General features: G+C 37.7%; 1 protein-coding gene across 3 annotated transcripts in view; it reads right to left on the reverse strand.

Moving 5' to 3' along the window:
* Nucleotides 1-21,751, reverse strand: part of MYT1L (myelin transcription factor 1 like) — a 685,202-nt gene extending 663,451 nt beyond the window's left edge. For 2 of the 3 annotated variants that reach the window (XM_020965838.2, XM_078149744.1), the window contains exon 1: nt 21,584-21,751. The gene's annotated coding sequence lies outside the window, so the exon portion shown is untranslated. Of the gene's footprint in view, nt 1-6,803; nt 7,179-21,583 lie in introns of those variants that run through there. The other variant, XM_078149745.1, reaches the window with a different exon arrangement.
* Nucleotides 21,752-22,671: the final 920 nt, after the last annotated feature.

Here is a 22,671-nt window from a genome sequence, read left to right on the forward strand (position 1 = left end):
CAAAGAAGCCTTCACCTTCAGGGATATGAAAAGCAGGTAACTTCATATCATGGCTCTCCAAACAAAGGCTACCCCTGGGAGGCAAATAGGAGTTGGAGACTTTTCATAAGGAAATCAAAGAGCTTGGATTCTCTAAAGGCAAGGGAAATGTATTTATTGGAAGTGTGTCGTCTTGCTTGCTGATCTCTGCCGCTCCCATCTAGAGAGAAATTTCTTCATTTCTCACCAATTTCCTAAGTCCTAGCATCTAATATTTCTACTCTGAGGGCTTTGACTTTGAGGTTATGCAGAAAGATCTGGGATGATATCTGTTATTTTTTTTTCCCTCTCTCTTGATACTATAGTCTGAACACAGGAATTTTCTTGCCTTTCCAAAAGTGTTGTGGTGGGTGTATCATGAGTTCTGAAGGAGGAGGGAGAGGCACAGGGAAGAAAGAATTGGCTCATGGGAGTCAGTCAATGTTAAAGCAAGGAGATCAGCAGGGAACAAAAGTCAGACAAGACAGATCAGCCAAGCTGTTCCTGCTGCTGGCATAGCAAGTGCCGCAGAGCCACCAATTTGAAGAGCTTCAATATTTCTTGGTTGTGAAGGGAAACCTCGTGGCATGCTCTCCATCTAAAGGAACCACTTACATGTAATTTGGTTGCATAAGAGACATTCTTTACCTTTTTTATGAGCAATATTGTTAGTTGGCTGGAACATAATCATGCCTAATACAGTGTTCACAAAGCTTGTAAATAAGCCTTTAAGAACATCCCAGTCTACTTCACTTAGACCTGGGTGAATAGGAGAACTATGCGATTGCATGTAGTCCAGGGATGTCACCTGTATGCATATAAAGTGACCTGCCCATTTGCAGATTTGCCCTTCTCAGCTGAGAGCAAGGGACCAAGCAAACTCAGCTCAAAAACCTTTTAAGAAGGACTGACAATAATACAAATATCAATGTATTTCTGACTTTATGAAAACACAGTAAACAAAGCCCCATCGAATGGGAGCCAGTTTTATTTATTTTTTTTAAGTCTGCATGCCCTAGAAATGCCTTCTAAATACATAGTTTTATTTATTGTGTTGATCTTATATCAGAAGTATTTTTTTTAATTGGACTATGATTTTACGAGTAATGGGATCTCTCAGAGAGGAACTCCTCTCAATGCAGATCACCACCCACTCTAAAAATTAGAGCCTTAAAGAGTAGCTAGGGGCACTAAATTAACTAGATTTGGCCAGAGTTCCATAGCTACTTTATAATAGAACCAAAAATTAAAACCATGCCTTCCTGGGTATTGACCACAGGGAGAGAGAAAGAGAGACAGAGACAGACAGAGAGACAGAAACAGCAACAAAGAGAGACAGAGACAGTGACAGAGAGAGACAGAGGCAGAGACACAGAAAGGCAGAAACAGGCAGAGAGAGAGACAGACACAGACAGACACAGAGAGAGAATTGAATTAAATCTATGAAATGGGGGTGCCAGTACTAATTTTGTAGCATACATCTTTGGTAAAACTTAAAAATGGTATCTCCAAGCAATGTGAAGGTTGTCAGCTTTGTAATAAAATTCCAGCTCTGTCACTTAAGCAGTGCTTCTTAAACTTTGTGTCACGACCCCATATGGGGTCCTGAAAAATTTGGCAACAGTAAAAGGTTTCTGAATGCACAAAGACCAAAAATTAGTTAAAAATCAAATGCATAATGAGTCCAGGGTATTTCTGGCAGCACTTTCTTGTGTTGAATTGCACAACTTCATTGCAGCCTTGGTTCTGAACACAAAGCATCCACACTTTGACCTGTGCATGCCCTCGGGCCATGCAATGCCAATGAATGCTGTCCAAACACAAAAAGGGGTCGGAGAGGAAAAAGTTTAAGAAGCCCTGACCTATGTGACACTGTGTAAGTCAGGCTATTTCTCTTGGCATCAGTTTCCTTTATAGTTGAGGCAACTATAAAGGGGCTGGTCTAGACCTCTAAACATCCTTCCAGTAAGATTCATATAGCCCCGATTTCATGGTCTCTATAATGTAAATATTTTTCTCTTAGTTTGAACCTGTGATTTCATCAGTATGAGGAATTCCTAGCGTGGAAACTTCCTTTACCAAAGATCAGCAACTCACTAGTAACACATTCTTACAAGGTTGCCTGCGATATTGAAAGATCACAAAGTGACTTGTGCATTGCCACATACATAGTTTGTGTTGGAAATGGTCAGACAAGAATTTATTAGACAAACGCTCCTTATGTTCCAGGCATGATACTCAGGGCAAGAGTCAAGGTTTGTAAATCAGTTTGCCTCTCCTAAGCATGTTTTCATAAATTGGAGTTTAAGTACATTGTTTTGCCATTATATTGACATTTAACAGTTTCTTTTCAACAAGCATCAGCTATCTAATACGTGTATAGTCCTTGTGTTAGCAGGTGAGGCAGGAAGAAATAGGAATCCTTGAGGATCTCAAGTCTTGGAAGAAGAGACATATTCATATATGAGGCATTCTGTGAACAATGTAACCATTAACAGTCTTTTGCTTGCTTAATGCAGTCCAGATTAAGTGGAATAGGTTACAGGATAAAAGGAAGATCACTCATATGTGGGATTCTAGCCCAGTGTATTAGAAAAATTGGACCTTGAAGAAAGAGACCTAGATTCAAACTTTGTATCTTCCACTAACTTCCTGTGGGACATTGTGTAAATTACTCCTCCTCTCTGAACCTCTGGTTCCCTCTCTGGAAAATGAGATGGCTAGCCTAGATGGCTAGGGTCTCTTACAGGTCTAACATTCTATGTGCCTAGTCAGGGAAATCTTAATACTAATAACTAATAATAGTTATTATTTATATACCATTTTAAAGTTTATAAAGCACTTTACAAATATTATCTCATTTTATTCTCACAACAACCCTGGGGTGCAAGTGTTATTATAGACAAGGAAACTGAGTCAGAAGAGGATAAATGACTTGCCCAGGGTAACACAGCTAGTATGATCCAGATTTGAAATCAGGTCTTCCTGATTCCATTTCCAGCTCTCTATCAATTTCACTGCTTAGCTGCTTCATGGAGGTGTTATCCAGAGATCTAAAAAAGACATTTTCCAGTTCTAGTTTGGAAATATATCTTGCTTTGATAGTATGTAAGCTCTTTGAGGGCAGGGATGTTTCGTTTCTGCTTTTCTATCTCTAGTAGTTAGCACAGTGCCGGAAAATTGCAGGTGTTTAATACAGGTTGATTAATTTTAAATTATATGTATGTATGTAAATAAATATACATATATCTCAATTTCAGTGTTGTTGGTTTTATAGTTAAAGAGTCAAAAATACTTAATCATTGAGTTATTTTTAAAAGTATTTCTGTTTTTTAATACTTAGATAACAATATTTTAGGTATCAATTCTGTGAGGTACCATAATAGAAGTATAGAGTTCATATAAGCACTTAGACATTTATGAGGCAGTCAGTCTTTTTTTTTTTTGGCTAGGCAATGGGGTTAAGTGACTTGCTCAGGGTCACACAGCTAGTAAGTGTTATGTGTCTGAGGCCAGATTTGAACTCAGGTCCTCCAGAATCCAGGGCAGTGCTTTATCCACTGCACCACCTAGCTGCCATGAGGCAGTTACTCTTAATGAAGACACTTCCAGAAATCCAACAACTAGGATCCTCTAGTTATTGAATTTTCTACCTGAAATGGCATCTATCACTGAAATCAGTGATCATTTCACGTGTGGTAGCAGTGGTAGGGCCACGGGATAAACTTTTCCCTGTTTCTGATAAGCCTGTGTTTATTTAAAAAGTGCCAACTTCCCTGGCAGCCAAATGCATTGGGTTCTCCTCCAAAGATGTGGTGCTGTAACTCTTACCCAGGCAGAGCCCCCACTGACTAGAAGAATTGTAGCCTCCACCAGGCAACAGGCATTGGCAGGACTTCCCAGAATTTTGAACAAGCCCTGCCCATAGGTATCTGTGACTCACCTACAAGTACCACCTCCCTAAGGGTAAGGGAGCTTATTCATTTGCCTGCTGAATCTTTGTCCTTCCACTCTCTGCTTCCTAGTCAGAATGCCAATTAGTGTCCTATTGTTATGGTGGTGGTTTTGTCACTGTGAAGTCAGTGTGTCCCATAATCAGTTCAAGAACTTGAAATCTGCTGTTGTCAGATAGATTATGTGTGCTTGTGTGTATGTGTGTATTTAAATTTCCAAAGAGAGATTTTCTGTTAATTCATTTCACTTGAAATCAATAACTATAGATCAATTACTATACCATTTTTTTTTTCTGTTTGTCTAAACACTTGTCAAGTGGATCACATCCTACTGGAATTCCCTTCTGCAAATGAAATCAACATTATTAATGAAATTAGAAACCTATAACACTGAATTGTCAATGAGCATTTGCTCATTTTTTGCCCTATATCTCTTTGTTTAATTTGCTGACTCATGTACCCTCTACATATTATAGTAAGAGGTTCATGAGTCACTTAGAGGCCAGTTCCACTGAAGATCAAGTTTATTAAACATAAAATCCCATTTCCATACTAACATGATTATTCACTTGTCAGCTTCAAAAAAGCAGAATCTGGCACAAGAAGTTTCTTCACCAGCTTGCTGAACTATTTTATCCTTTTAATTGAATTTAGAGGGGAAAAATCAATGTCACTATGGCTTGTCAATGACTCTGGAGTAGCTCCCATGCTATTCAAACATGGACTGAAGTCAAATTATTGTCATAGCATGCAATAATGAAGAAGTTTGGGCTCATGTTAGATTGAAAAAATACAAGTTAATTAATTTGGATAATTTGTAAGTTTGTGTGGCAGTAGCTAATCTATAGTTCTGTAGAGGAGTTACTAAGTAGTTAAATATATGAAATCCAGAAATAAGATTTGGAGTTGGTAGGAACCCTACAGATTATCTATTTCAAGGACCACATTTTACATCAGGAAACTTAAGCCTGATTTACCCAAGGTCAAAAAATCATGACTGGAATTTGGGTCCTTTCACTCAAACTCTTTCATCTTCATGTGTCTGGATTCCCCTTACCCCAATACCCACACACACTGGAGACTGATACACTCTCTCTCTCTCTCTCTCTCTCTCTCTCTCTCTCTCTCTCTCTCTCTCTCTCTCTCTCTCTCTCTCTCTCTCTCTCTCTCTAAGTGATAAGTTAAGCTAAGTTACAACTTTGTGCCAAGCACACCCAGCTTAGAATCAGAGATTTAGATCTGTAAGAGAAATTGCAAGATATTGAATCTAATCTCCTCACTTTATAATTCAGGTAACTGAGGGCCTAAGACTTGCCGGAGGTCACTCAGATAGCAAGCGAACAAGTCATGGTTCAAACCCATCTTCACTGACATCAGATCCTCCACTCGTTTCAATGCAGCACACTATTTTTGACTGCTCTGAAGTTTGCATTACTGCTAAAAGAAACAAATATGCCATGACAATCTAATCCCAATGCTCTCAATTTCTTTGCTTCATCAGGAATTGCTGAAGCAAGGCGATATTTTGTTTTAAATATTCAACCCTCACCCATGTAATGTTAGCTTCAAGCATCACTGAATAATCATACATCTTCTATAACTTCTGAGCCCCTGAAAGCAGGATCATTATTGAAACACAAGAATCTCTCCCTCTTTATATCTCTTTAGAATACTGCTGCTTATGACATCCCACCTTTCTTAGCCACTGTATCACTTACATATTTACATACTTCCACTTTGAGAAGTATGCCATTAATTTTGCACATTTCCCCAAATAAAATAAATATTTCAGAGAATTTTTTAATATGTAGATAATTTTAGTTCCACAAAAGTGATAGTGATATGATAGGGAGTAGGGGAGTCAGGAAAAGAAATTCCAAAAAATGTATATTAAACGAACTCTTGGAAAAACTAAGTTTGAAGGAGTGTTTTTTCTCTATTTATTACTATTTTTACAGATACTGATGAAATAGGAAACACATGCAAATGGGATTTGAAGTACAAAGATCTAGGGTTAAATTTTTGTTCTGCCAGTTACTAGCTGTACGATCTTGGGCAAATAATAACTATCCGTCTTTTAGCCTTAATTTTGTCAACTGTAAAATGAGAGAGTGGGACCAGGCATGCTTTCAGGTCTTTTCCAGCTCTAAATCTTGTGATCTCATAGGATTTTAGGATTATGGATTTAGTGCTGGAAGGCCATCGGAGGTGCAACCCTGTGGCTTTATAAATGAATGAGTATGAGGCCAGGAAGGTTTAGTGATTTCTGTAGTCACACAGCATCAAACAGAACCAAAGAAAGTTAGCCATGTTTGGAGCACATGAATTCTTAACCTCTTCCCAAAGATTAACTTAAAAATACATTGATGAATTTGGTCCATCCTTTGATCTTAATCTAAAATAGGACAACATTCAGAATGGAAAATGAAACTGTTTCTAAACAAGGGGCGTGTCTCATAAATTTATAGTATCTTAGAAAAGTTGTAGGGCCAGCTAACCATACAAAATTCGACCTTCTCTCTCTCTAGGCATCTTTTTTCCCCTAACACTTTATCTCTTTGCCTATCTCTATTCCAGTATCTCTTTTTCCTTCCACCTCTCTTTCCACTATTTGCCTACCTTTCAGTCTCTCCTTTATTATGCCTCTTTCTCTCTGTTCTGTAATTTTCTTTTTGCTCCAGTTCCATTCTATGTGTTAGTATGTCTCAGAGATCCCTTTGTACCTTTTACAATCGTCTTTTCCCTGGGTAGACAGACGCACTGAGGGGTGGAACAAAGTGCAATATTTACAAGTTTGTACCACTGGGAAAAGTTAAAGAAATCAGAATTTACCTGTCTTCCACATTAGCACCGGCAAGATTGAAGGGGATTCTGGGAAGATGGTGGAGTAGGTCAGAAATTTCCAGATTCTCCGATTTCCTCCACAAAAAGACAGAAAATCGCCATGAAACGAACACACAGCAGCAAAAATAAAGGGGTAAAAGGCACAACTTGAGAGGAGCTCAGAGAAGACTCTAGGGGCTGAAGTTTGGCCCCAGTGAAGCGTAGACACCTCCAGGCCACTCCACTGAATCAAAAAACAACGGGCTCTGAGAGAAGCTGACCTGACTTCAAGAAATTTCACCTCAACGTTCACCTCACTCTCCTCGGCATCAAGAAATTTTACCTCAGGAACTTTCTTCTGAAGAACTGCAGACCTTTGAGGGGCGCCCCCTGCTGTTTCCCAAAGCCAGGCTTAGCGGTGCTGGCCAGCCATGATGGGGGAGGGGCTGTGGGCTAGAGGAGTGAGCACACGAGAGCAGGAACATTTTGGGACAGGGTGGCTAGAGCCCTAACTGTGGCTTAGGAGAAGAGAAGAGTCCGTGAGGATGAGCTCCTGGACACAATTCAGAAAACAACGATAAGGAGAAACTGAGGCCTAGGGCATCATTACCCACAACTCAGGACTAAAACTTGATTAATAAGCTGCTAAAAATAAAATAAAAATAAATAAAAATAAAAATTTTTAAGCAAAGGAAAAAGAACCTACCATAAATAGCTATTTGTGTGTAAAAGAAGATCTGGGTTCATATTCAGAGGAAGATAATGAGCTAAAAAAAAAAGCCACTCCTACTCCAAAGAGTAACATGGAATGGTCACAAGCCCAAAGAGAGTTCTTGGAATAACTGAAAAAGGAATTAAAAAATCCAATAAGACAGATCAAGGAAAAAATAGGAAAAAAAAAGATTCCATCTAATTAATGAATGTGAAAGGATATAACCAACTATTTGTCTCCCAAACAGCTTATCCTCTACTTTAGAATGAGAAATGCTATTTGAATCACTAGCACAATGCCTGGCACATAGCAGGCACTTAAAAATATTGATTGATGATTTTTTGACGGTATGGTATAACCTACATTCTCCACAGTCTCTAATGCCTCATCGTGACATAGAGGTAACCTCTGGGGTCTTCAGGATTACATCAGTATTTGCACTCCAAGTACTGGAAGATCTCTCCAAGCTTAAAAAGCTTTGCTTGTGGGCTTGGGCATGGGCTGACTATCAGAGAAGACAAGCCTAGTTAACTCTAAAAGGCTCATCCCTTAGAAGTCTGGCCATGGCCATGAATATTTTTAGCCCCAGAAACTCATGAAAATTATCTACTAAGTGAGAGATATTTCAGTATGCATCGGTGGACTGGATTATTGCAATAATCACCTAATTGTTCTCCCTCTCAATTCTCTGCCCTCTCTAATCCATCCTGAGTATAGCTGCCAAAGTGATGTTGTAAAGTATAGGTCTGACCATATCACTCCCCTACTTGAAAACCTCCTGTAGCTTCCTGTTGCCTCTAGGATAAAATACAAGTTCCTCTCTGTGTCATTTAAAAGGGCTTCACCATCTCATTCTAGCCTACCTTTCCAGATTTATTACGCATCACTATGCTTCACATGCTTTATATTCCAGTCACATTAGCCTTCTTGTGCTTCCTTACACACAAAACTCCATTAACCCTTTCTGTTCCTTTATACACTGTGCTTGCCCCATGTTTGGAATGCACTCTCTTCACACCTCTGCCTTTTAGAATACCAGTTACTTTCAAAGCTCAGCCCAAGCATTACTTTTTAAAATGAAGCCTCTACTGCCACCAAATTGCCTTATATAAATTTTATATTGACCTATATGGATGCAGTTATACGTGGGGCATATATGTGGGGCAGTTAGGTGGTGCAGTGAAAGGAGCTCTAGGCCTGCGGTAAAGAAGACTCTTCTTCCTGAGTTCAAATCTGGCCTCAGAAACTTATTAGCTCTGTAAACCTGAGCAAATCACTTAACCTTATTTGCCCCAGTTTCCTCATCTGGAAAAGGAAATGATAAATTATTCCAGTATCTTTTCCAAGAAAATCCTAAATGGGGTTACAAAGAATCAGACTGAAAAATGACTGAACAACAGCAAATATGGGTGCAAATTATTTGTGTTCTTTCTGATACAGCAAGATCTGTAGAGTAGCAACTGTCCCATTGTTGTCTTTGTATACCTGAATTTAGCATGATGCCTGGCACATAGGAGGCACTAATGAATACTTTTTGATCGGCTATCAGTCAACAAGCATTTATTAAATATCTACGACTGAGAGAATATCCAGGTGAATAAAATCACAATTCCTTTAGTTGCCCACACAGAATAGAAACTTTCAAATTCTGCTGACACATCCATTGATGTATATGTATCAAAACACAAAGGCAAATAAACCTAGCTATCATTACTTACACAAATGTAAAAAATGATGATATTAGAAAAGGTTGTAGGTGAGGTATTAAAAAGCCAGGGTCCTATTTCTTGATGTTTTGTATTAACTGTTATCACTTTAGCTAAGTCACTTAACCCCCATTGCCCTCAGTTTCTCTTTTTTAAAATGAAAAGGATTAGACTGAATAAGGTTGTGTTTTTTTTTAACCTGAGGTATGTGAACTTTTTGTTTTAATATTTTGATAAAGGTCTTCAAAATCATTGGTTTCCTTTGTAGTCCTATATATTTTATTTCATACATTTAACGCTTTTTTTCTGAAAAAAAGGTTCATATGCTCCACCAGCCTACCAAATGAATCGATGACAGGGAAAAAAAAGAGATTAAAAATTTTGGACTAAATGTTCTGTAATTTTCCTTCCATTACTAAGATTTTGTGACTATATGATTGTAACTAGAATCAGAAAAAAAATCAAATACATCATAGTAAATTGCTGACTTATTAAGGACCTATCAGATATTATCTAAACATTGTAAATGTTGGAAAAAAACATGATGGGAAGAGGAAAGTTATGGTCTGGTTCTTTTAGCTAGGTGAGTTCATCACTCAACACAAGGTGAACACTGGAATTATGAGACTTTTTTTTTCTTTTGAAGGGATGAGGAGGAGGGGGCGAGCTACTTCTATTTCTGCCTGACTCAAAGACAAACTTGACTGAGATGTCAAATTACAAAGAGTATGGCTGTCACTAAATATGCTGATATATGCATATTCCTGTAGCTGATGTCTGCTCACAATGAACAATGAGTCCTTTGCCTGTGCCTAGAAAGACAGACGGCTTTCTGCTCAAATGGATAGTCTTGAAGAAAGCCATGAAACCAGACCAAATATCTGTAACACTCTAAAATATATTTAAAAACAAAATAGTCATCCCTCCTCCTTTATACAAATGTCTTACAAATCCTATATTTGTTACATCATAAATGCGATGGGGATGGACTGAGAACAAGTCCTGGCTGCTTATAAAGGTCTCATGCTTGGGTTCCCTTCTGTTTGTTACACGTAGAAAAATACAATATTTTGGAGTACTAGAACACTATCTGTAATAGGTGATAGTCATGAGTAGAGTTTAGAGCTGGAAGGAAATTCATTTTGTAATTGAGGAAAGTGAGGAGAGAGGGGAAGTGAAAAGTTCAAGGTCATAAAGGTAGTAAACAATAAAGTTGGATTTTAAAACCAGATCTTCTGACTCCAGATACGGTGTTCTTCCTACTACGCAGTGATGCATTATAGAAATTTGGGCTACAGAGATAGGAGTTGGGGTGGACTATCTGTACTAAGTCCCAAGTATGCCCTTATTCTAATGATCATAAATAAATTATGTAGAATGTAAACTCCTTGAGAACAGGAACTTTTGTTCTTCACTTTGCATACCCACAGTGTCTACACAGTGCTGGTATATAGTATGTATTTAATAAATGTTTGTTAAGTGAATAAACACTATGCTAATTGCATGTGTATGTGTGTGTGTGGTTGTATGTTTTAATGAAAAAGCACATATAGTTTTCTAATCTAAAACTCCATTGGACTTTCTCTTACTCATCAAAATGGTGTTATATGTTGCTTTTGTAGTTCCATAGCATCTATTCATGGCATACAGTAAAATAAACACCTGTCAATTAGTAGGTTTTTGTCTATTCATTTTTTCAGTGGGCACAGATCATAGTGATTTTCACAAGTGCTAGACACTTCACTATTATTAGCCATTTTCATCTCTTCTCTCACCAGTTCTGGGTTTGGGTTATGATAAAACATTTGGAGGAATGAGTGCCTACATCCCATTACCCAAACTTAAAAGCAGGAGTAAAATTGAAACCAATTAGTACGTTTGCATGGAGGCAAGCGACAGAGCTCTGTCGGTCATATATGAAAGCTAATATGTTATTATACATGGAATGATACAGGACTCAACTTCTGAGTCTGGTGCATTCGCTAAGAGGAGATTAATCAAATCAAATCAAATGGGTTGTTGGAAAACTATCCCAACTCAGAGCTGTGTAACACAAGCCATTTCCATGGAAATAATATTAGTCTCTTTCCTTCTCTGATGAACAGTGGCTGAAACAAGATATTCCCTTAAAGAATAAATCTTCTCAGGGTTTTGCTACTCACAGAAGAAGAACTGAAAATTTACACAGGAAAACATACTGCTTCATGTGCAAAGGCCAAAATATCTAGCAATTTTCCAAAGACCTATGTTCTGTCTTTTATATCTCTTGAATTTTGAAGACTCATGGTACAGTATGGCTCCTTTGCATATGGACAAGAGTTCAAATCCTGGTTCTGCCACCTACTACCTGTGTGACCTTGGGTAAGTTAATTAACCTCTCTGGGACCCAGTTTCTTCATCTGTAAAATGAGGATAATAAGAGCATCTATTTCACAGGGTCATTATGAGGATAAAATGAGATAATGTACGCAAAATGCTTTGCAAACCTTAAAGTATATAAATGAATGTGAGCTAGGATTATTACGAGTTATCATCCTATATCAGTGAGGGGAAAATCACTTTGAGTCCTCTATGACAATGAAATCACAGCTCTGACCCCACTAAAACATCACAAAACACACTACAACAACCATAGCTGCCAAATGAATGGTGTATACATTATGAATTATAGGTGCATAAAGGAGAGAAATATATTAGTGTAGTCTGGGATGGTGAGAGAAAGTAAGATTTGAGATGGACTTTGAAGGAAATATAAATTTGGCACTCCTCATATTAATTTAACTCTGGAACACCTTTGGACCTAAATAGATAGAACACACAAATACTGATTTGGAGGGTTGGAGAAATTTTAGAGCAAAACAGATGGAATTAAGTCTTCACTCATAGCAAAAAAAAAAAAAGACAAATATTTTATGTGTGTATGACTTTATATTTGATAATTTAAGAGAAATATAAGTAGTATCCAATTTTCTCATGTAGGCTTTACTCAGATGTCACAGAACATCATTTGGAATATGCTAGTTTGGGCAATTTAGGTACTACCAATCTACATAGCCACCTCTGGTTTCATTTCAACACTTTTAGGATTAACCACCTCCACCAACCACATCATTATCACTGAATTATAAGCATTAAGCATCATTTATGATGTTTTTTCAACCCACTTCCTGCTATGAAAGTTCTGAGCAGGTAAGTTAATTGTTTTACTTGCCTCAGTAACCTGAGCAATACAGGAGTGTTTATGCAACAGCCTTCCTACTTCAGGCCTACTTTGGGGATGGTGTGAAATTGATTGTGGACGTTTCACAGCTGAATTTCAAACCACATTGCAAGCTAGAATGGTCGTCACAACCCTATGCAGAGGCCAGCATGTAAACAAGAAGGGACATCACAAATCGAAATTAGTAGCTACTGGCATATAATGCCAGGAAGCATTTCATCTAGAGACCATAACTGCCCTTTTCAGGGCCAAACAAATATTATTTGAGACCAGCAACTGACAGATAAAATTCATCCCTCCACCCAATATGTGCTTTTTAATATCTGAAATGACGTAAAGAATCTAAGTATAACATATTTTCTCTCAATAAGCTTTGTCCAATCTAGTAGTACAACCTTAATTACAAAATCAATTTTGATTTTTAAAATGCTCATTAGGAAATCCAAGTTTCTATATTACATTAAGAACAGGAAGTTCATTTATAGAGTAGTGTCCTTAGCTCCAGTGCTGAAGCAAAGTTCAACATGGGCTGGACTGCTACCAGTCATATCTATGTCAAGTGTGTGGCTCTTTTATTTTTTATTTTTTGGTTTGTTTTCAGGACACACCTGCCCATTGTGGGGCATTCCCAATCCTCCCTCCCATCCTCCTCTGCCCTCTTGCTCCTATCGTGGCAACACCTCTGCACTCAGCAGTGGAAGAGTTCAAGCACTTCTCTGTTAGCAGGTTCTAACGCTTATCTGTGTGCGTGGGCTCAAGTGCAGAAGCATCTGATTCAAATTGCAGCCTGACCTGATTGCTGTCCTGAAATCTACTCAATCCTAGGAGAAGATGAGCAATCCGCAGTGGAGAGAAAGGAAAAAAGACAGGGAGGGGTGAAAGGAGGGGTTGGGGATGGAAAAAAAAGTCCCTGTCTCTGCTGTTCCATCCAGCTCTCTGCCCAATAATTAACATTGATTGCTGTGACTAAAACTCCAGCAGTTTGAGTCTTCAAGGGCTCTTTCAGTTGCTTCAATTTAAGTGGCAGGTACGAATGATTTATTTTTTAGGTGGGACCAAATGGTACCTACCATGTGCCAAAAAGAGAATACACTCACTGGGTAAGTAGATAAAGTAAGAAGTATCCAGAGAGGTCTCTAGTAAAAATACTCTTCTTGCCCTTTCATGATGCTGGGTAACGATATGGATTAGGTATCCTGGTTTTCACTGATATCCTACTTTATCTATTGAACTCTAAAACTGTATGTAATAACAACAATCTCACCTAACACTGTGCCTTGTATACAGTAGGGCCTTGATAAAGTCAATTGAATACAGAGAAGTTTACAAAGCATTGGAGCCAAATCATCTGGGATGAAGTTTGGGAATTTTTTTTTTATTGTAAAATGCTTTTGGAACCAAGTTGAGATCCTATGGATACTGCCTCCCACATTTTTGCTGGAGGGAAATCTAAGGTGGCTTCCCATAGGAAAGATGAGGACATGAAGTAGAAAAGAAGGAGCTCTTCATAGCCCCTTTGGCTATTTGTTGAGACTATTGCTACTGGGTAGCCATCCCTCCAGGACAGAGTAGGAAGAGTGATTTGGAAAGGAATCCTTTACTTCCAACTGTCTGGGGAAATAAATGGAACATAAAATCCTTAAGGGAAGGGGTTGTTTTTGTTTTCCTTTGGGTCCCCTCTTCCTCCCAGTATTTAGCAGAAGGGTTGGCACATAGCAAATGTTTAATGAAAGCTTTTTGATTGATTCATTGTATAACAGGTCACAATCCACGTGGTAAAGGATGAACTGAAAGGTAGGAATGAGGAAAAGGAGAGAGAAGTGGAGCCCTAGGCCCACTGAACTTCTACTCACAGAAAATTTGAGGCGAAAATTACCCTAGATAGTATCTAGTTCCTCTTCCCATCCCAATCATAATGCCATCTCCTTTGTAACAACCCTGTCAGGTAGTCATCCAGGTCCTGCCTTAGTACTTCTGGGCAGCTAGTCAATCAACAGGCAGTAGACTTCTTAATGGGAGGATACAAAAACGAAAATAACTAGGTAATATAAAATATAGAAAAAGTACATGGAAAGTAATATCCCAGAAGGAAGGCCTTACAGTTGAGGAGAGGTGGGGTTGGGGGAAGGCGACATGGTAGGTACTGGGAATGGTCACCTTCAAAAGAAGGGCTTTAGTTGGCAGGTAGGTGATGCAGTGGATAGAGCACTGGCCCTGAAGTCAGAAGGACTGAGTTCAAATCTGGCCTCAGACACACCCTAGGCAAGTCACTTAACTCTATTACCTAGCAAAAAAAAAAAAAGGAGGGATTTAAACTGAATATTGAAGGAAATCAGGGAACGTAAGGTAGAAATGAGGAAAAACATTTTAGACATAGAAGAGAGACAATGAAAAGGTATGGAGATGGGAGATGGACATTGTGTGTGTGTGTGTGTGTGTGTGTGTGTGTGTGTGTGTGTGTGTGTGTGTGTGTAACAAGAAGGCCATTGTGGATGGTTCATAGAGTATGTGAAGGGAAATAAAGTGCAAGAGTAGTTGGAAGTTCTGACGACCTTTCAAGGAGACAGGTTTTGAAGAGATTTAAATGGCAAACAGAGGATGTTATATTGATCTTGATAGTAATAAAGAGACATTGGAGTTTCCTGAGTAGGTGCATGACATGGTGAGGCCTTCATCTGGGAAAATCATTTTGGCAGCTGAATGGAAAATGGATTGGAATGGAAAGGGATTTGAAGCAAGCAAACCAATTAGAAAGCTATTATAAGAGTCTAGGCTAGAGGTCACGAGAGCCTGAACTAGGATGGAGGCTATATGAGTGGAGAGAAGAGGTTAAACAGTAGAAATGTTGTGAAGGTAACGATAAGATTTGGCAATTTACTAGATATGTGGGGTGAGTGAGAGTGAGGAGTTGAAGATAACACTGAGCCTGTAATGATGGTGTCCTCAAGGACTTCACGACTTCTTAATATTCTAAATCCTAAATTCTAAAAATTTCTAAAACAATTCCATTGTTGACAACTCTGGAAGTGAGTGTTTTCCTTATATTTGTCCTCTTTATATTGTTCTCCTATGAGTCTTTATGTTATTCTTTGAAACTATGAAGAATAAGGGTTCAACAAGAGAGTTTCAAATGCTTAAGAACAGTTATGAGTTCGCCACTTTCCTCAAGTTTTTATTGTTGTTTGTTTGTTGTTGTTTTGTTTACAATATTATATATTCTCAGTTCTTCAGCTAAACTTCACCTGACAATTGCTAGTACCCTCACCATTTCATTCTCTTGGCTATCCTTTTTATTCCATTTTGTTTGTATGCTCTAATAAAACTGCAACACTCAGAACTGAACATAATATTCCATATTTGTTTTGAACAAGCAGAATGGAAATAAAATCTTACCTGCTCTGCATATCATACTACTATTAATGTAGCCCAAGAACAAATTAGCACTTTTGTAACCTAATCAGGGAATACTTACTAAGCACCCATTATGTACACAGTACTATAGACTACCAGTTCTCAAACTTTTTGTTTTTAGCATTCCTTTTTACTCATAAAAATATGTCTATTGATATTGATCATATTAGAAATTAAACATCTTAGTATCAATATGAAAACAGCTTTGACCTCATGGACCCTCTCAGGGATTCCGAGTGGTCATTATACTATACTTTGAGAAGCACTGCTCTAGAAGGTACTTTGCAAAAATAGAAAGGAAAGAAAATAGTTCATGGTCCTTGCTCTTAAGTAGTTTGAAAAATAATATAATTTAATTTATACAGGATTCTCAGTTATGAGGGATTATAAAATGGAAATAATAAACAATTTTTGTTGTTGTTGTTATTGTTGCTGAGTTGTTTCAGCTGAATGACTCTTTGTGATCCAAATTGTGGTTTCCTTGGCAAACTGGAGTGGTTTGCCATTTACATTGTTAGCTCATTTTACAGATGAAGAAATTGAGGTAAAGAAGGTTGAATGACTTGCTGAGGGTCATTCAGAGAGTAAGTGTCTGAGGCCAGATTTGAACTCGTAAAGATGAGTCTTCCTGACTCTAGGCCTGGCATTCAATCCACTGTTCCACCTAACTGCCCAACAGTCTACATAGCCATCTCTAATTTTGTATCAGAAACTATTGCATTTACAATAATACATGATAAGAAAATGAATGTCATAAGCAAAATTATGTCAGTTCTGAAAGTAGGAAGGTCATTACTGACTGGGAGAATCAGAAAATCAATTAACAAGCATTTAGCATCTACTATGCATCAGGTACTGTGCTAGGAGCTGGGATACTACAAAAATTAAACCACCCTTGCCTTCAAGGAGCTTACATTCCATTAGGAGAAAAACACCATAAACAAATACAACAATAAAGAAATTAAATACAAGGTAATTTGGGGATAGGGAAACATTAGCAGCTGAGGGGTATAACAAGAAGCCTCACAGGATGTGTCATTTAAGTTGAACTTTAAAGTTAAGGATTCTAAATGTAGACATGAGGAGGGTATGCATTCCAAACATGAGCAACAGCCTGGGCAGAAGCACAGAGTTGAGAGATGGAATACCATACAATGGACAATGAGAAGTAGGCCATTGTGGTTCTACCACATAGTGCACCAAGCTCTAGAATGAATATGACAAAGAAAGCCTGAAAAAGCAAATTCAAGCCAGAGCTTCAAATGCCAAGTGATGGAGTTTTTTTTTAATGCTAGAAGCAATACGTAGTCTTTATGTATCAGTTAGCATTTGGAATGGACTTTAAAAAAGGAATACTAATTAAAGAGGTGGAGTTGGACTGGGAAAGAGGAGGAAGAACCATAAAGTTAAGGATGGAGGCATGGAGTTTCTCTGGAACAATAGGAACTGTTGGAGCCATTAAGTTAGAGTGAGGTAAGACTGAAAAGATTACGTGGTGAAATGCTATGGAAAGCCTTGAATGATTGAGTAGTAAAGGAGTATGATATTTATTCAGTAGAAAAGGCATTGTGGTGCAGGGACAGGTATGATGAATTTGGAGTCACAGTATCTGGATTAGTGTGGTCACTTGTGAGACCACTTGCCCTCCTTGGGCTTCACATTCCTCATCTTTAAAATTAGAAGGTTGGATTAGATCAAAGATTCTCAAACTTTTGTGTGCTGTCAGGGACCTCTCCTTGGCTGTCTGGTGAAGCTTGTGACTCTCTTCTCAAAAAAAAAATAGCTTTAAATGCATAAGATAAAATTCATAGGCTTGGAAAAGAAATGGATTATATCGAAATATACAATTTTCCAACCTGAGTCCATGGACTTCTAGATATCATGGACCTCTTTAACATCCATGGACTCCAGGTTACAGCCTTAGGCTTGCATTATCTCTAAATTCCCCTTAAAGCTTTAAATTGTAAGATCTAAAGGGAACCAATGAAGAGTTTTGAGCAGAACAGTGACATGACTGGATCTGTTAATAAAGAAGATAAGTCTGACAGTGGTGTGGAAAATAGATTAGAGGCTACATCAGTAGGTCAGAAGGGGTATAATAGTGCAGGTGTCAGTAGGAATAGATAATGGTTGTCAATAGGGAGGTTGAATCAATGTAGATTGAGGGAAAAGGGAAAGCTCGACAAAATTAGAAGGAAAAAACTTTGGAGGTGTTGTGTTAGAGGTCCTGGTGGGATGTCCACATAGAGATAACCTGAATGCCTTTGGAAATGTGGGACTGGATATGAAGAGCTAAGGTCATGTGTCTTTTTGAGGTTGACTGCTCTGTACTTGTGCTCTCTCTTCCTTTCTCTCTCTTTGTCTCTCCTTCCTTCCATCCTTCTTTCTTTTCTTTCTTCCTTCCTTTCTTCCTCCCTCCTTTCCTCTCTTCCTCTTTCTTTCCTTCCTTTCTTCCTTTTTTCTTCCTTCCTTCCTTCCTTCCTCAGCTGTTCTTTGTATGGTAGGGAATGACTACACCCACACAAAACATCTCCTCCTTCCACTCCATCAGTACTTTAATGATTCTCATGTCTTTACTGATATCCCCCATGTAGCTTTAAACTTTAATTTCACCCAATAATTCCAGCCAAGACTCTCTCTGTCTCTCTCTGTCTCTCTCTGTCTGCTTTTCTAGCATGGAGCACATGTCATGTATTCTAAAGGCTTGCTAATAATGTTTCAGCTATCCTTTTATTTTATGCTGTCTTGTATTCTTCTCTGTTTTATGAGTATAATTCTTTTTTTTTTCCAGTAAGGCTTCAAGTTCTACATGGCAGGCACCAAACCAGGTGTTATTCCTGAATGTCTGATGGAAGTCCAAGACAGCCTGATGCACAGAGAGGAAACTCTCAATAAATATCTTGTGCACTGATAAACCACTATAAAGCATAACTGCAAAGGGGAGCATTAGGAAGCCTATCTCAGTGTATCCATTGCCTTAAATAAGCCATTCCCTCAATATAAAAATGAGATCATTGAATCATGGATTGAAACCTGGAAGGCATTGGAGAGGGCCTTTAGTGAGTCCATGCATCTTTTTTTTTTTAATAGATGAGAGAAAATGAACCCTTAGAGAGGTTATATGATTTGCTCAATAACACACAGGTAGTAAGAGAGAGAACCAGGACTCAAACTCAAGTTCACTGATTATAAATTCTGTGTGTTCTCAATTGCACTTGGCTGCCTTTTCTGCTATTTCCCAATTTGAGGTTTTTTTTTCACAAATGTGAAAAGTAGGAAAATTAAAAAACCTTCTAAAATATTATGTGTTCAAAAAAGTGACCTAAGTATATTTTACTTAATTGTCAAAATACAATTTTTTTAGGAAAGATTATGTAAGTATAAGGGAGAATTTTTATTTACCTCAAGAAGACAACCTAGGAAAAATAATAGAAAAATCTATTTTTCAAAATAATTTTGAGGGGTTGCCTTCATTATTCTAGTAGTGCTTACCTTCATGTGCAGATATCAAAATAGTTCTTTATATAAAATGGCCTACTTGGGAAAAAGCCAGAAATAAATTAATGTGGTCATTATTCTTTCTATACTAGAATGTATTATCCATTCTGTGACACTCATCTTGGAAGGTATTGCTAACACCAAGAAAGGGCAGAATTAAGAATTCCAAATAGTCAACTGATCTGAACATTATATTCCTGAACTGAGCAGATTCATTATCATTACACAAGATCATAAACCATGTTGGGGTCCAAGTCTCACTCTGTTAGCAAAATAAAAACCATTCAAGATCATCACACACATATATTTAATATTTATGACTCACTCTGAATTTATTATCCTTAAAGCAAAACTAGATGTAATGAATGAAAAATCCCTATTCATGTTTACAAAGCAAAGAAGAAATGACGAATATGTTCCCTTTATTTCTTTCAAGTTTGTGTTTTGCCAATTTCATTAGAACTTAATGTGTTATTCTTGAGACACAAGATCCATGAACATTTTAATCTTCTTAACTCAGCCTAAAAATCAGTACATGTTCTAACATTCTCTTATGAACCTCACCTACTTGTATATTATGGTTAGCTCTGCTTGTGTCTTTACCCCCACTCCACTTTATCATGCTGTAAGTCTCATAAAGGCAAAGAGCTGACAATGGATGGATTAATGGATTTAGAGTAAAGAATATTGGGGTGTAGGATCCAGTTCTGAAATGTAGTAGTTCTTTAATCTCTCTGATCCTTAGTTTTCAAATGGGCACAATACCTTTAACACCTATCTCACAGGACTGGAATATTGTATACAGAATTCCTTGCAAATTTTAAAATATGTCCTTTCCCCCCTCCAACTATTGGTTCCTTCAAGACTGACTTCAAATCTTACCATCTACAAGGGGCCTTTTCCAATCTCCCCAGCTCTTATGGCCTTCCTTCTTTGATTATCTCTCATTTACACTACATGTATCCTGAATGTTTGCATACTTTCCCTCTTACCTGACTATGAGCTGCTTAAGGGGTAGGAATAGTGTCTTTTACTTTCTTGGTATTTCCAGAACTTGTCACAGTACCTGGCACATAAGAAGTACTTAATAAATGTTTGTTCATTGATTGCTTGATAGGAACTATGGAGAGCATAAAGATATTAGCACTTATGCATCTAGCAAACTATGATTACTAAACTTACTTATACACTCAGAGATTTCCCATCTTTGGTTTTGCCCAAAACATTTCAACCAATTCAACTCTATTCAAAGATTTATTAAAAACCTCCATTATGCAGGGCATCCTGCCTGTCCAAATCCTAACATCCTTCAAGATCCAGCTCAGATTAAAATTTCTCTATACAGTCTGTCTTAATACTCCAGCCTTATGTAATAGCTCCCTCTTCTGAATTTCTATCATACTTATAGTCTCTAGAACTCATTTGGCAATTAACCATTGACAGTCTTGTAACATGGGTCTATTGCATAGCCTCTTACCCTTTGACTTGGTTACTCTTATCATGATGTTTCATCGTAAGCTACTAAATCACGGTTTTGATTAGGCCACTCCTCTGCTCAAAAACCTTCCTTACTCCCTATATTTAGAAAAGATTATAAGTTCCTCAAGTAGGAAGGCCTTTTATGCATATTTCAGTCAGAAGACTCTACCAGGTTCTCACAATTTTTATCTGACTTTCTTCTGCCACCATCACACATACATTCATTCAGGTCATCAGTCTACTTTCTTGAAATGTGTTCCCTCTTCATTTCTACTTTTTGAAATCCTTCTCTTCATTTTATGCAAAATCTCATGTGCCAAGACCATTATGAAAGCTTCCTTAATCATCCCATCTGATAATTATGTCTCCTTATTCAAATTGTCTACCAGCCCTTGGTCTAGAGCTCCTTTTTGTCTTGATAACACTTTTATCTTATATCATACTCACATGTGTACATTCTGAATGCTTATAACGAGAATATAAGCTCCTTGAATTCAGGGATCAAGTAATATTTCATTTTCAGTTCTTTAGGGAGTAGCACTGCATACTACTACTGGTGCTCAAGAAGTGTTCTTGAAGCTGAATGGTTTTACTTGGTTTGAATTACTAATCATATCTCATTGATCATTACCTTTTCACATATTTAGGTTTTAAGTTCATTGGATCACAGATTTAGAGCTAAAGGAAACTTAGAGGTCATTAAGTCTAATCTCTTTATTTTAAAGATGAACAAACTGAGGTTCAGAATAATTAAATGACTTACCCAAGGTCACACAGCTAGTAAGTTTCTGTATCAGGATTGAAACCCAGATATTCCTGACTCCAAGTCCAGCACTCTATCCACTATGAAACACTCTTGTCTCCTCAACTAGACTGGAAGTTACTTGAGGACAGGAACCATGTCTTCTACTTCACCAAAGCACCAAGCACAGTGTCCTACACAAAGCATTAAATAAATGATTGCTGATTTGGTTCATTTTAATCCATTGTTATCATTCAAATAATTCACAAATCAGAGAACGAATTGTTATCTATTGCATACACATACACACACACACACACATATATACAAACATACAGATAGAGTCTCTGTTTATTCATTTTATTCTTTTTTTGTTACTTTGGTTTCTTACCTAATAATAAATCTATCTGGTGATCTCAACAACCCTTACATTAGCAGCAGATACTTGCCTATTATAGTTTCAGGTAAGAAAGTACTCTTTTGATATGATAACTCAATAGTTATACTTGCTAAATAATAGAACACATTCTATGTCACTTAGGAACCCATGGATCTTCTGAAAAGGAATATTCTGTAATCTGACCTTCCCTTCAATCTATCCTTGTACTCTCCAGTTAAAAAAAAAAAGCCATTAACCTCAGATTAAAAATTCAGAGAACTGCAACTCAATTCACTGTCTTTGGCTTTCCTTAATTTGTCTGTATCTTTCTTCCTATGATTTCTCCCATATTTGGTACTCTCACTTCGCTTTTCCCCCATTTCACTGATGGCTTATGGTTAAAGAAACATGGCTTATCTGAGAACCTTCAGCTTCCTTCCTACAGCTCTAGTGCCATCTCCTACGTAAGGCCTTTCCTGATTCCTGGGATGATTAATAACACCCAACCCAATTGTTTTGTATTTACCTTGAATATATTTTGAATTATATGTATGTATGTATGTATGTATACAAGTTGTTTTCCCAAATAGAACATAAGCTGCTTGAAGGCAGGGATTATTTTATTATAGCCTTTATATCCCCAGTCCCAAATACAAAGCTTAGCATATAGTGGTGATAAATAAGTGCTTGTTGCTTGATTGGATACTACTTGTACTACTAGTGCCCAATA

This window comes from Phascolarctos cinereus, unplaced genomic scaffold, assembly GCF_003287225.1.
Source record: "Phascolarctos cinereus isolate Bilbo 61053 unplaced genomic scaffold, phaCin_HiC Scaffold_2;HRSCAF=192, whole genome shotgun sequence".
Lineage (NCBI taxonomy): Eukaryota > Metazoa > Chordata > Mammalia > Diprotodontia > Phascolarctidae > Phascolarctos > Phascolarctos cinereus.